Below are 12,826 nucleotides of genomic sequence, written 5' to 3'. Positions count from 1 at the left end.
AAAAATGCACTCCCTGCCAGGAAGGGTATCAGGGCTTCAGTCTCACCTCTGGCTCTTGCATGCTGCAGCATCTTGGCAAAGCCTTTAACCTACCTTACCCACAGTTTCCACATCTGGGAAACTGCCAACAATTCCTGTTTGTTCGTTCCATATAAATCGAGTGAGAGGAAAAACGTGGATAGAAATGATTGGAAATACTCTACAAATATGAAAAGTCCTGTTTTCCCCTCAATAATCCTATGACAAATGCAGTCATTCAGTAAATAATTATTGAGCGCCTCTGATGTGCCACACTGGGCTGGGCCCTGGAGATACAGCAATAAATACGGCATGTTCCCAGGCCTCAGGGAGCTCACCTGGGGTGGGGGACAGCAGCGTAATGGGCAATTAAAACAAACTCAGCCAAGTCTCATAAGTGAACCTAGGAGGGTGCCCAGCTAGGACTAAGAGTTTTGCAGTGAGGAGGCTGACAACACAACATTCTCTGGTCAGAGAATCGGAGAATTCGCCAAGAAAAGAAGGTGGTAAAGGTCATTCCAAGCAGAAAAGCAGCATGTACTGGTTGGAATGACCTTTGGGAGGCTGAGGTGGGTAGACTACCTGAAGTCAGGAGTTCGAGACCAGCCTGGCCAACATGTTGCAACCCCACCTCTACTAAAAAAAAATACAAAAATTAGCCTGGCACGGTGGCAGGCGCCTATAATCCTAGCTACTTGGGAGACTGTGCCACAAGAATCGCTTGAGCCCTGGAGATGGAGGTTGTAGTGAGCCTAGATTGCACCACTTCACTCCAGCCTAGGCAATGGGGCGAGGCTTTGTTTCAAAAAAAAAAAAGATAGAAAAAAGCAGCATTTACAAGGCAGGAAAAGATGAGAGTATGGGAAGTTTAAAGTATGGCAAGTATTTCATTCTAGTGGGGCCTGAGGTGAGGAGGCAGGAGGTGTGACAGTGGAGAGTCAGGCGGGAGGCCTGTGTCAGGTGCCGTGCTGCGTGCTAGTGATGTGTAGATAGTGCTCAGGGGTGCCAGCCATTGTTCTAGCACATTCCATATATTAACTACCTTAATTCTCCCAACAACCCCATGAAGTGAGTCCTATAATTACTGCTTACAGAAGAAGAAATGGGAGCCCAGAGAAGTCCAGTAACTTGCCCAAGGTCACACAACTGGAAAGTTTGCCAAGGAGTTGGGTTTTGCCCTAAAACTACTGAGAAGCAACTAAGAGGTGTGGAGCAGGTGTAGAGAAACTGACTTCTTCTTCTTCTGGTGCCTGTTTCTAGGCTTTTAAGTAATTTCTTGGCGTCTGTGTAACTAATAAAGTATGTGTCACTTTCTTATATGGAAATTTATACTGTTTGTTTAAATAATAATTATCTCTTGGGCTTATCAATAAAGCAATTCAGTAATTGAAGTCTTCTGAAATGGGGTAGATTATAAATGGAAATTTATACTTAATGGTTGATTATGCTGAGTGATCAATTAACTTGGCTAATTTTGCTTTCCTCCTTTCTGTAATAACCTTTTGTCAGGGATAGACAATCAGTGGACTTGAAAAATACAAAAGCTGGCCACGTGCGGTGGATCATGCCTGTAATCCCAGCACTTTGGGAGGTCAAGGTGGGCGGATCACCTGAGGTCGGGAGTTTGGGAGCAGCCTGACCAACATGGAGAAACCCCACCTCTACTTAAAAAAATTAGCTACTGTGTTGGTGGGCGCCTGTAATCCCAGCTACTCAAAAGGCTGAGGCAGGAGAATCGCTTGAACCCAGGAGGTGGAGGTTGCAGTGAGCCGAGATTGCGCCGTTGCACTCTATCTAGCTTGGGCAACAAGAGTGAAACTCTATCTCAAAAATAAACAAATAAATACAAATTAAAATTTAAAAATAAAAAAGAGGGGAGCGGAGGAGAGGGACTCAGCCACAGGGACGCTGGGCAGTTCCCTCCATCTCCACGGTTGCTCTTGCAGGGCTCTGCTAGTTTCAGGATGCCATCATCAGCCTCTTAGGAATCCAGCCTTCTTTCCCAGTCTTGAAAAACCGTACCCTTTACTTCTAGAAGCTCAAAGCCCCCGGCCCTTTCCTGTCTAGGTAGGACTCCCCAGCTTATTGGACTTCCAGTGAACCCAACTTCCTGAGCACACTTTTGAAAACAAGGAACTGTTCACTTCCCCTAGGACTAAGAGAAGCCCAGATTGCTGTAACCCAAAGCCCTACCACATGAGCTCTAGGGAAGGAAAGAAAGACTTCTGTTGTTTTATAATGAGCCTACAGCCTAGAAAACAGGCACAGCTTATTCTCAATATGTTCGACTGCATTCAAGGTTTAATAATTCTTTTCATTACATTCATGATAAATCTAGAAAACCTTTAAAAGTCCCGTTGAGATTATATACTGGAATAATATACGGCAATTAAAAGGCTCAATAAAAAAATTATTATAGCAATTGGAAAACATACTCTTGCTATTCTCATGTTTTAAAAGTAGGTTGCACAGCAGTGTATGCAATTTAAGACTAATCTCAGAATTTCGTTACACAAACACACAGTATTGTGTCGTAGACAATCAGTGCTTGTCTCAAGAGTAGGGGGATTATGACTGAGGTTTATTTTCCTTTGTATGCCTCTGAGCACTTCTTCAGTTTGCCCGATTTCTTCATATACTTGAATTACTTTTGTAATAATACTCCCTGGCACTGCAAGTACAATGATGCTTGTGTGTGCGCATGTGTGTGTGTGTGTGTGTGTGCGTGGGCACATGTGTGCATGTGTGTGCACATGTGTGTGTGTGTGCCACTGGTCCTTTTCTTGGAGCGGTTACCTCATGTAAATGAAGTATTGGCCTGTCTCAACAGACTTTGGCTGGGAATAAGAAATTAACTTGCAAAAAGAATAAAATAACAATGTGGAAAGAAAAATACAAAATACAGAAGATATAAGACAAAAACTTAAATATTTATCAGGATAACAGTACTTTCATATTTTTAAAACACTCTGTTCCTCCTTTAGAGTTATAATCAATGATACAAATATATATTTTGCTTTGGCCAAAATGAGCTCTCGAGCAGTGCGTAATGTTCAGAAACAGGCCTAATGTTTGAATATCTGTGTTGAATGGTGGACCCTTTACTAATTTGCTGTGTGATTTTGAACCAGTTGAAAACCTCTCTGGATGACTTTACTCAAGTAATCTTTTTATTTTTTTGAGATGGAGTTTCACTCTTGTTGTCCAGGCTGGAGTGCAATGGCGTGATCTCAGCTCACTGAAACCTCCGCCTCCCAGGATCAAGCGATTCTCCTGCCTCAGCCTCCTGAGTAGCTGGGATTACAGGCATGCGCCGCCACGACTGGCTCATTTTGTATTTTTAGTAGAAATGGGGTTTCTCCACGTTGGTCAGGCTGGTCTCTAGCTCCTAACCTCAGGTGATCTGCCCGCCTCAGCCTCCCAAAGTGCTGGGAATATAGGCGTGAGCCACCACGCTTGGCTGCTCAAGTCATCTTTACCCAAAGATTGCTTTGTCCACCTTTCATTTATACTTTGTTATTTAACAAATGCTTCCATAGCTTCACTATGTGCCAGACACTCTTCTAGGTTTTTGCAGATCTTAAGTAAGTTAATCCTCAGTTCTACCCTATGAGAAAGGTATCATTCATTATCCTTACTTTCTATGTATAAGAAAATTTATATGTATAAAAAAACTGAGAAACAAAGAAGAGTCAGAAATTCATCCAAGGTCAAACAGATAGTAAGCAACACAGTCAGAATTAGATTACCAACTTTGGTTTCAGATGCCATGATACTGACCTCCGTATTGTTATGCTGGATTAAATGACATTTACACGTCAATAATTTATTGTGTGTAAAACACCTGGGCAGCCCCAGGCATAGTACTTCACTGTACTTCTGAAATCTCTTTATCTTTTTGTCCCCTGAATTTTCATTTGCAAATCTAATTGAGAAAATTATCAAATACAGTCACACATCGGCCCCGCCATGAGCTGAAAGCTGGGGATAATTTCAGACCTTGAAAAAAGTGAACTTTAATGGGAGGTCCCTTAGGATAAGCAAATTTAGACATAGGAGAGAGTAGTCTGCTAGGATCCAGAAGATGACTGTGATTGATGGAGGGCCAGCTGAGCTCAGGGATGATGGCGCCTTCTGTTGAGATCATGATGGTGATGATTTATAATGACACTAATACATCACAAGTACCAGTCAGGTGCTCCATTGTGATGCATATATGTGCTAGACATTGTGATATATACTTGCTATGTGTGAGTGTACTGTATACACACACACACATGCAAACACACAAAACAGTGCATTTTTCCAAAATTTGGTCATATATTCGTGTGTGTGTGTGTGATATCTAATATTCATAACAACCTTCTGAAGAAGTGAAGCTTAAAATGATTCCATGACTTGCCTGGAGTAATACTACTAGTTTAAGTTGCAAAACTGCAACTACAATTCAGGTTTGTCTTACTACAGAGCCTAAAATCTGTCATATCCAGTTACTGCTTTATAAAAATAGGCAAATTGGTAGAATTCCAGCTAAGGTTAGACTCATGGTTATCCATCCAATGAAAACTTTAGGCATGGCTAAGAGAGTAAAGAAAAATGGCCTGAGTGAAAAGCCACCTGGAAGGTGACTGCCTTGGGTAAGCAGACCAAAACCCAGGGATGAAGGCTTCGGAAACTTCCACGTCCTGGGGGGCCAAAGACCAAGGGCATAAGGGCTTGTGGTGCTCCTGAATGGAAGTGCCATGGCCCACGGCTAATGACAGGAAGCTGCAGTCTATGAAACTTAGCAGATTTTGGAAGCATAGAAAATACTCCCATTCTTCAGAGCTACACAAACTCAAATCTTCAAGAGGCTTGGTGTAGGGTTCAGTTAAAAGATGAATGAGTAGGGCCGGGCGCGATGGCTCACACCTGTAATCCCAGCACTTTGGGAGGCCAAGGCAGGTGGATCACGAGGTCAAGAAATCAAGACTATCCTGGCCAACATGGTGAAATCCTGTCTCTATTAGTAAAAAGTACCAAAATTAGCTGGGCATGGTGGCAGGCACTTGTAGTCCCAGCTACTCAGGAGGCTGAGGCAGGAGAATCGCAGGAAGCCAGGAGGCGAAGGTTGCAGTGAGCTGAGATCGCGCCATTGCAGTCCAGCCTGGGCAGCAAGAGTGAGACTCCATCTCAAAAAAAAAAAAAAAAAAGGTGAATGAGTAAATCTCATTCACATGACTGGACCCAAGAGATGAATTAGTGAAGAGGTCTCGAGAGGACAATTCTCAACTCATTTATGTTTTAATTAAGACCAAGAGAAACTAATCCCTTTAAGAGTTCTTGTGATTATTTAAATCCCTCATCTTTGCATCCATGAAACTGAGTACAGGAGAACGACTTGAAAATGAAGAGATCTGTTCCTTTGTTTCTAGAAGAAAAGGTGGGAGTAGGGAGAAAGTGAAAGAGGGGAAGGCAAGTGAAAAGAGTTGGGGAGAAAGCAGAGAAGAATCCAGGTAGAATGGAAGCTCCTGATTGGTCTAGAGGCCAATGAGTTACTTCTCATGCAACTGCAGGAGAGAGAAAGGAAAGGTGCTCCAAGAACAAGAATAGACCCTGGGAATTACTTTTGTATGCCTGGACACCTCCTCCATCCCAAAACTGATGGTGAGTCACCAGTGGTCCCTGGGCATGGTGAGTGAAGGCTGAGTTGGGGGACACATAGCAACTGAAGATGGGGAAGACCCACTTAACTTCACCATAAGCGGTTTCCCTTATAAATGAGGATTTGTACCTTCCAAGTTAAAATATAGAATCATGAGAGTTTGCATCCAGCCACTCATGATGTTAAAGAGATAGATTATGTCATATAAAATACAACAGTGCACTTGTCCAAAATTGGGTCCTCACTGTACACATACAAATCTTACATAGAGGTAAGAACTGTAAGCAAATGTTGAATTCTAGTTAAACACTTCAGCAGGCATATCCTTAGGAGTGAAGGGTACTGATGTCCGCAGCTTACTTGTAAGTGCATCAAAAGAATAAGATGGCTTGATGGGTGGATAGTTGGATAGCCATGTGACAGAACAGACACAATGCAGTGTCATCATAGAGTCGAGGTGGTTTGTGTACAGGTGCTCACAATTTTTTAACTTTTTTGTATGTTCACATAAATGTATAATGAAATGTTGGGGAAAAATCTTACTAGAGAGAAGAGGTTCTTTAAAAAGATGGTACCCAGACATAACATAACCAACCTTTTTGGATTATGCCATTAAAAATAAAAAGGCTCACTGAATACAGAGTGCTTATTTTATCTTTACCTGTTTCTTTTGTCTTGCCTGCCTTTCTCTCTTTGGTAGACGAGCATAGCACACATATTGGTACTTGTAAAGGGGTGTTTTATTACTACTTGCTTAAAACTTAGGGGAAAATACACTATGCCATTGTTCCTGTAGAATATGTTAATTGGAGAAGTCCAACTGTGATTATCAGCTGTGAATATCCTATTTGGTTATATGTAAAAATGCATTTTTTCACTATAGCATTTTAGTTTAGATTTTTGTCCCATGCTAACAACGAGGTAAAATAAAATACACTAATATCCAGAAGTGACTGCAGTTGTTAGCTGCCACTGTTACTCATTCTATCTAAAGCATAACACATTTTTGTGGACTCTAAGCATGCGTTACTGTGTGTTTAAATTTTAAATCACTTTTTGTAACAGCAGCTGATGTTCCAGAGTGATTGAGAGTTTTCAGAAGTAAAGAGGAGGGGAGCATTTTTTACCTATTTTTCTCATTCCCCCCGACACACACAAAAAAAACCTTTCAAAATAATGTTAACCCATGACTGTCTAAGATTTCACCTAAATTAACCCATGCTGGTATACTTTCACAGTTGTTTCTTTCTTTTCAAATTACCTGCAAATGTAAAATTATTCTATGTCTTTTTCACCTGTCTTGCTTATCCAGAGCACTGTAAGTAAGATAGATCCATAAATAGTAAAAATATTCTCAATAATGGATTAAAACTTATCTAATGAATGTATTTTAAAGTTTTATGTTCATTTATGTTCAATTACTTGAAAAGAAAAATTGATTTCAAAGAAACAATGGAGTTAAGATTTTTAAGTTAGCTGCTCCATATAATGGATCTTATCTTTTTTATGGCAAAACAAGTGAATTTCTATATCAAACACTAACATGCAATAAACTCTTGCTCATATTTTACATAAAAGACAAATATTCTGGCACTTGCATCCTAAAGAAACAAGACATTTTCCAAGACTATAAATACCTGAATGATCAAATGATAAGCCTCAAATTTCCCATTTTTATCAAGTGAATATCATTAGTTTCTAATGAAACTCAAGAAACTGACAGAAGTCTGATTAGAAAGTATTCTTATATGATCTTAGGATTCCTTTGTTACTTAAACATCAGACATATAAACCGATCTGCTCAAACAATGATTACCCTGTTCAAACTTCGACTACTGAACAGCTTTAAAATGCTAGAAATTAAAAACCCTTTGCAGAATATCCAGACTATATTTTAATAATTAAAAAAGAAAACCACTTTAGCACATAGACGGTGTGGGCTTTTGAAAAGTCCTTTGTCACTACCAGTCAAACCTCTTTCTTGAAAGATAAGAATAATGGGTTCAGTATTAGAAATGTGAGCTATCTAAAAAAAAACAATATGGTAACGTAACTGATATCTAATGAATTGCTTACTATTTTTAAACAAATTATTCACTAAGTAAAACTGTTTTCCCCTTCTTCTTGAAAAGCATTAAAACCTTGAATGTATTTAGTTAGATAAAGGGAACAAAAACTATATCTAAATCGCTTTTTAAAATATGACGTTTTTATTTGTAATTAGAAAAACACAAGGGAAGAACGTTGGGACTTATCTCAAGCATAGTGAGAATAACAATAAGCAGAAAGTAACAATAAGCAGAAAGAAAGGATAACACAGAAGAGCATGTTTTTGCTGCAAGCACACAATGAAAAACATATTCAGTTATACAAATGATGAGAAACACAACTTACCTGCTCTGCCAAAGGTACATGTTGGGTCACAGGATACAGAGAGGGGTCAAGCTGTGATCATGGATTAAGGAACGTATCAGAGCTAAGGATCTCCAGTAAAAACCCCAGAACATTAGAAAGGTGTGTTTCAAACCTACCTTCCTCCCAAATGGTTGTCACGACTCCAAAACCTTGCCTTAGATAATCATACTTAAATCACTTGACTAGCAGAAACCCACATACTACCTTCATACTATATTGAAAGTAAAATTCCAGAAGCTATTGTGCCTATAAATGATTCCAGTCTGTTCTCCAGTGAGGATTTATGATCCATGCCACCTTCTCAGGATGGCACAATTACCCTGAGATGAACCATGCAGCCTGTCCCAAAAAGTTCTCTTTAGTACAGACTTCTCCTCCAGAGTGAGCAGACACAAACACAGCCAATGTGGTACCCACGCTTCATTTAATCACTGAATTGAACATGCATGCTTTTAATAAAAGCTGCACAGAGCTATTACTGATTGTATCTCCTGAGCTTCTCTGCAGTCTCAGAGGTTTCTAACACATCACACCAGGTCTGCAGTTCCCTGAAGGGATTTCTAACCTGAAAGAGACAGACAGGGGTTTCAAAGAAGAAACAAACACATACACTGCATCTCGGCTGCATTTTAAAACTACTCTCCCAGAACGGCATCCGTCCTCCCTTTTAGTAAACACATGCTCGTATACATTAAAATAAAGAGGGTATATAAATTAACAAATCAATGATCTTCTGTATCAAAAAACAGTCCCCCAGTCTATGACAGGTTCTCCATTTCCCCAAACACATTTGGGGTACAGGCATTGGAAAAAATGCGAACCAAAGGAAAGAAATACTGTAACCTAGGAGAATATTCTTTGCTAGGCTTTCAGAGTTAAGGTAGCAGGGTGGGCGCGCGCACACACACACGCACACACACACACACACATACACACACAGGATGCCACTTTTGTTCCAGCGTGAGATAGCTTCACGGGTGCCGGGCATAGTGACATACAATGGATATCAAAACCACACAGTCAGTCTTAGCAAATTAGGTAAATTAGAGATCATTTGATGGTGTTCTATTGTTGCTATTGTAATCACAGTAATTTCCCTGGTAATGGTGCTTCGTGATGAAGTACTGTTCTCATAGGATAATTGTGAAAGATACCGAAAGATTCAGGGATGCAGCATCTGGTTTCAAAAGCTCTTCAGATTCAAATTGGCATTTTACTTTATCTTGAAAATTTATTAGAGATTCAGATCATGCCAGTTTAAATGGAAAGGTGAAAGCAGGGTAATTTCAATCTATGAATTATTCAGTCTCAGCCTGGTGAAATTGCCATCCGTGAACTGATGCTCTGACAGTCCCTTCGCAGAGCCTCCATTACGCTTGTCATTTTTATTTCTTTATCTACGATCTCTTCCTCAGTTACCGAGCTCGTCCCTTAGGGCTTAGCTTCACAAACCAAGTATTTCAAATTGGCAATAACCTAAAGGTGCCACTGTTTCGAATCGCTGTCTCCACAGGCTTTTTTTTTTTTTCCAAATCATTAAAAACCACATCCATGATGATATGTTAGGCTCTTCGATTAGATGAATTAAAATACACACACATGCGCGCGCACACACACACACACACACACACACATGCAGGAGGTCATCACTGTGAAGAAGAGTTATGTTCTGCTAATATCACAAGAGAAGATAAAGCGGTGCTTTCTGCCTCCTTTGCTGTCAGCGTGACCCATCCTAGCTGCACAGCATCACGCAGAAAGGAGCTGGGGCTAAAGGCGGCTTGCCTGGCACCCTGATTTCCAGCCAGAGTTGATGAGATTGCATGGCAGCCAGGCTAATCCAGACAACTGTATACTTAGAGAGCACGATTATTTAGGAAAATAAGAAAAAGCCATTGGATGACCGAAATTAGACCGTCATTCTCCCGGGCTCCACCTGCACACAAACTGCAGTCGCAAGGATTCTCCACTTGATGGCTGGCTGTGTCACTGCTAGTCGGCAGCTGTCCCGCATCCAGAGAGGACTGGGAGTGATTTAGGTCAGGGAGCCTGGTTTCTCCTTTAAACCGTGCCCTAACTGAGGAGTGGGGATCTGCGCCAGCCTGGCGACCAGCCTTAAATGTAAGCTGGGGAGTCACACAGCATCAGTGCGGTGAGTCGTTCGCACAGGCCCCAGCCAGACAAACCACATCCTCTCCTTTGTCCTAGCCTTTATTCCCGCAGGTAGAGCAGTGTGGCACAAGCAGCCCCCAAACTATTCACACACGTGGTGAGAAACCAGCTGTGCTCCTTCAGAGGCAGTTTGGTTACAGGGCTCGGAGCAGTACCTGCTCAGCTGAAAATTCACGCTGCCAAGTTAGAAGCCATCACGTACATTCAGGCTGCATCTCTGCTCCTGGCTAAACAAAGGTAAATACTCCTCACATAAGGTACCCTAAGTAGTAGCAGGAGAAGAAAACTTTGCAACTCTGTTGCTTCGTGCACGCCCCTGCTTTGCTGCATTGCGACTGGGAAGCTGCAGGAGCTGGAGCTGGCAGTCGAGATAATGCAGAAAGCAGCAGCAGCTCTGACACAGCAGTCAGCCGACTTGCGGGATGTCATCATTCAATGTCCTCTGCAGAAGCGGACCAGTTTCTAGGGTGGCACCAGACAGATGACCTTCAATGCAAAGAGTGGCTTCAGGGGTGCGGTCTTCCTCCATCTCCACCTGGCAGGGACATCTTATGTGCTTTTCTGTCAGACAGCGTTTTTAACTCACAGCCTTCTGGACTTAACTATTTCTTTCCCACTTGCTAAGATGGCAGGTACTTAGGGCGACCGTCCCCATGCGAGCACAGGTGAAAGAAAGCCGTCACTGCCCATCTCGCTTTGGCTGGTTTCAGCTTTGCAAGAATGATTTTGGGAGAATTCCTGCCCACATTTTGGTTCGAAAAGCACACTTGTTTTTTAACAGGTAGAAATGGCCTTAAACTACTTGTAGGCTGTGATGGACTGGTCAATTGCACCTAACAGAATGGCAAGAGCCATAGGGAAAACTCGAAGGTAAGTTAGTTCGGCACTGGTCTTAAACCACGGTCCGGTTCCTGTACAGCAGTGTGTATGCTCTCTCTTGAAACGCAGGTTGTACAACCCAATTAATCTGACGATGCAGAAAAGCCTGATAGGGCATTACCCCGTGGTTTGAGAAACTGCTAAAATAAGAAGGCAGTCATTACCAGGCATTTGTTTAATGACTATAATCATACTGAATTGATTTAACTTGCCGCAATGTTTAACAGAAAGTCAATTGTAAATTTGTGCTAAAAGAACAGTAATACTAGTATTTGTGTAGCACCTTCCTCGGAGGAGACATCCTCTGAAGACTACCTCATAGCCTCAACATTCACAGAGCACTCAGAATGTGCCGCGTGCCCTACAGAACCATCCATGACCAGCCTCTTTGAGGACAGGAGCTTACGTTTCTAAGCCAGAACGATCCATACCATGTTGTATGAAGAGCATACGAGAAGCACCACCCTGGCCTGCACCACTCACTTTGTAAGGGATCTCAGTGATTTGTCCCACTTCTGCCATATAAATTGTAGTTTTTCTGTCTGTATCTCATTGGGTTCTTTTGATATGAATGAACGATGTGAACTTTTGACATGAAAACGTTTCTAGACAGCAGAGACGTCAAAACTAGAAGAAAGGCCGGGCGTGGTGGCTCATGTCTGTAATCCCAGCATTTTTGGAGGCCAGGGCAGGCAGATCACGAGGCCAGGAATTTGAGACCCTGACCCACATGGTGAAACCCCATCTCTACTAAAAATACAAAAAATTCACTGGGCGTGGTGGCAGGCGCCTATAATCCCAGCTACTCAGGAGGCTGAGGCAGGAGAATCGCTTGAACCCAGGTGGCTGAGGTTGCAGTGAGCCGAGATCGTGTCATTGCACTCCAGCCTGGGTGACAGAGCAAGATACCATCTTGAAAAAAAAACTAGATACATTGAAGAAAAAGCATCATCCGTATAATGATAGGATTACAAAGAGCATTAAATGATATTATTATATGAGGGACTTTTAGGGTGAGCTGCAGACCAATGCTCAGAAGTGCCAAATGCAGACTTCTCTTCTGGCATCCTTTTCAATGCTCATTAGTAGACTCCAGTAGTCTCATAAACTTGCCTTGCTAACCCCTTTCAAAACCTGCTATGAAGAAATGAGCCCGGAATGATACAAATCACCACTAAGTTTTATTGTAATTCCTCAGAGACATTTCTATTTTTGAAGCAAATAAAGCTTCTGGAAAAGGTGTGGCTAACTGTGAAATGTCAAGTGTCAATTTTCAAGGTAGGAAAGCATTTCTGAGGGGTGAGGAGCTTTTCTAGGGAGGCCTCCTGCTTCATTGTATGGCAGATTCTGTGCCCAGGGTGCTGATCTCCCAATGCTGATAGGTAGTGTTCCGCCTGGAAGACCCTACAGCCAATATGTGCCATGAACGGTGGCAGTCTGGGTCCCTGGGGCAGGAGAGACTCTGACAGCATCTCACCCACCTTGAGGGCATCTCATTTTTGCTTCTGAGTCTTCTTAGGTCCTTTCCCACCAAAAAGTAGCTCCAGCTTTGGTATTTTTTGAAAACTTGCAGGTACCATATTCTACCATATATCCAAGATTAAGAACCACTGATGAAATAATGCCACGTGCTATTTTTTTTTGCACCTGTGAATATGTGCTTGGAAATTCAGATACACTCTATGTTAGAACATGAGG

General features: G+C 41.9%; 1 long non-coding RNA gene across 1 annotated transcript in view; it reads right to left on the bottom strand.

The window, feature by feature from the left end:
* The window catches only part of LOC116529738, a 39,732-nt gene extending 27,921 nt beyond the window's left edge, over positions 1-11,811 (bottom strand). The window contains exon 1 of the long non-coding RNA XR_004259641.1: positions 8,057-11,811. This is a non-coding gene — a long non-coding RNA (uncharacterized LOC116529738). The remainder of the gene's footprint in view (positions 1-8,056) is intronic.
* Positions 11,812-12,826: the final 1,015 nt, after the last annotated feature.

This window comes from Sapajus apella, unplaced genomic scaffold (genome assembly GCF_009761245.1).
Source record: "Sapajus apella isolate SASKATOON/1434 unplaced genomic scaffold, GSC_monkey_1.0 scaffold63, whole genome shotgun sequence".
In the NCBI taxonomy this organism is placed as follows: Eukaryota; Metazoa; Chordata; class Mammalia; order Primates; family Cebidae; genus Sapajus; species Sapajus apella.
This window is presented reverse-complemented; position numbering and strand designations above follow the sequence as displayed.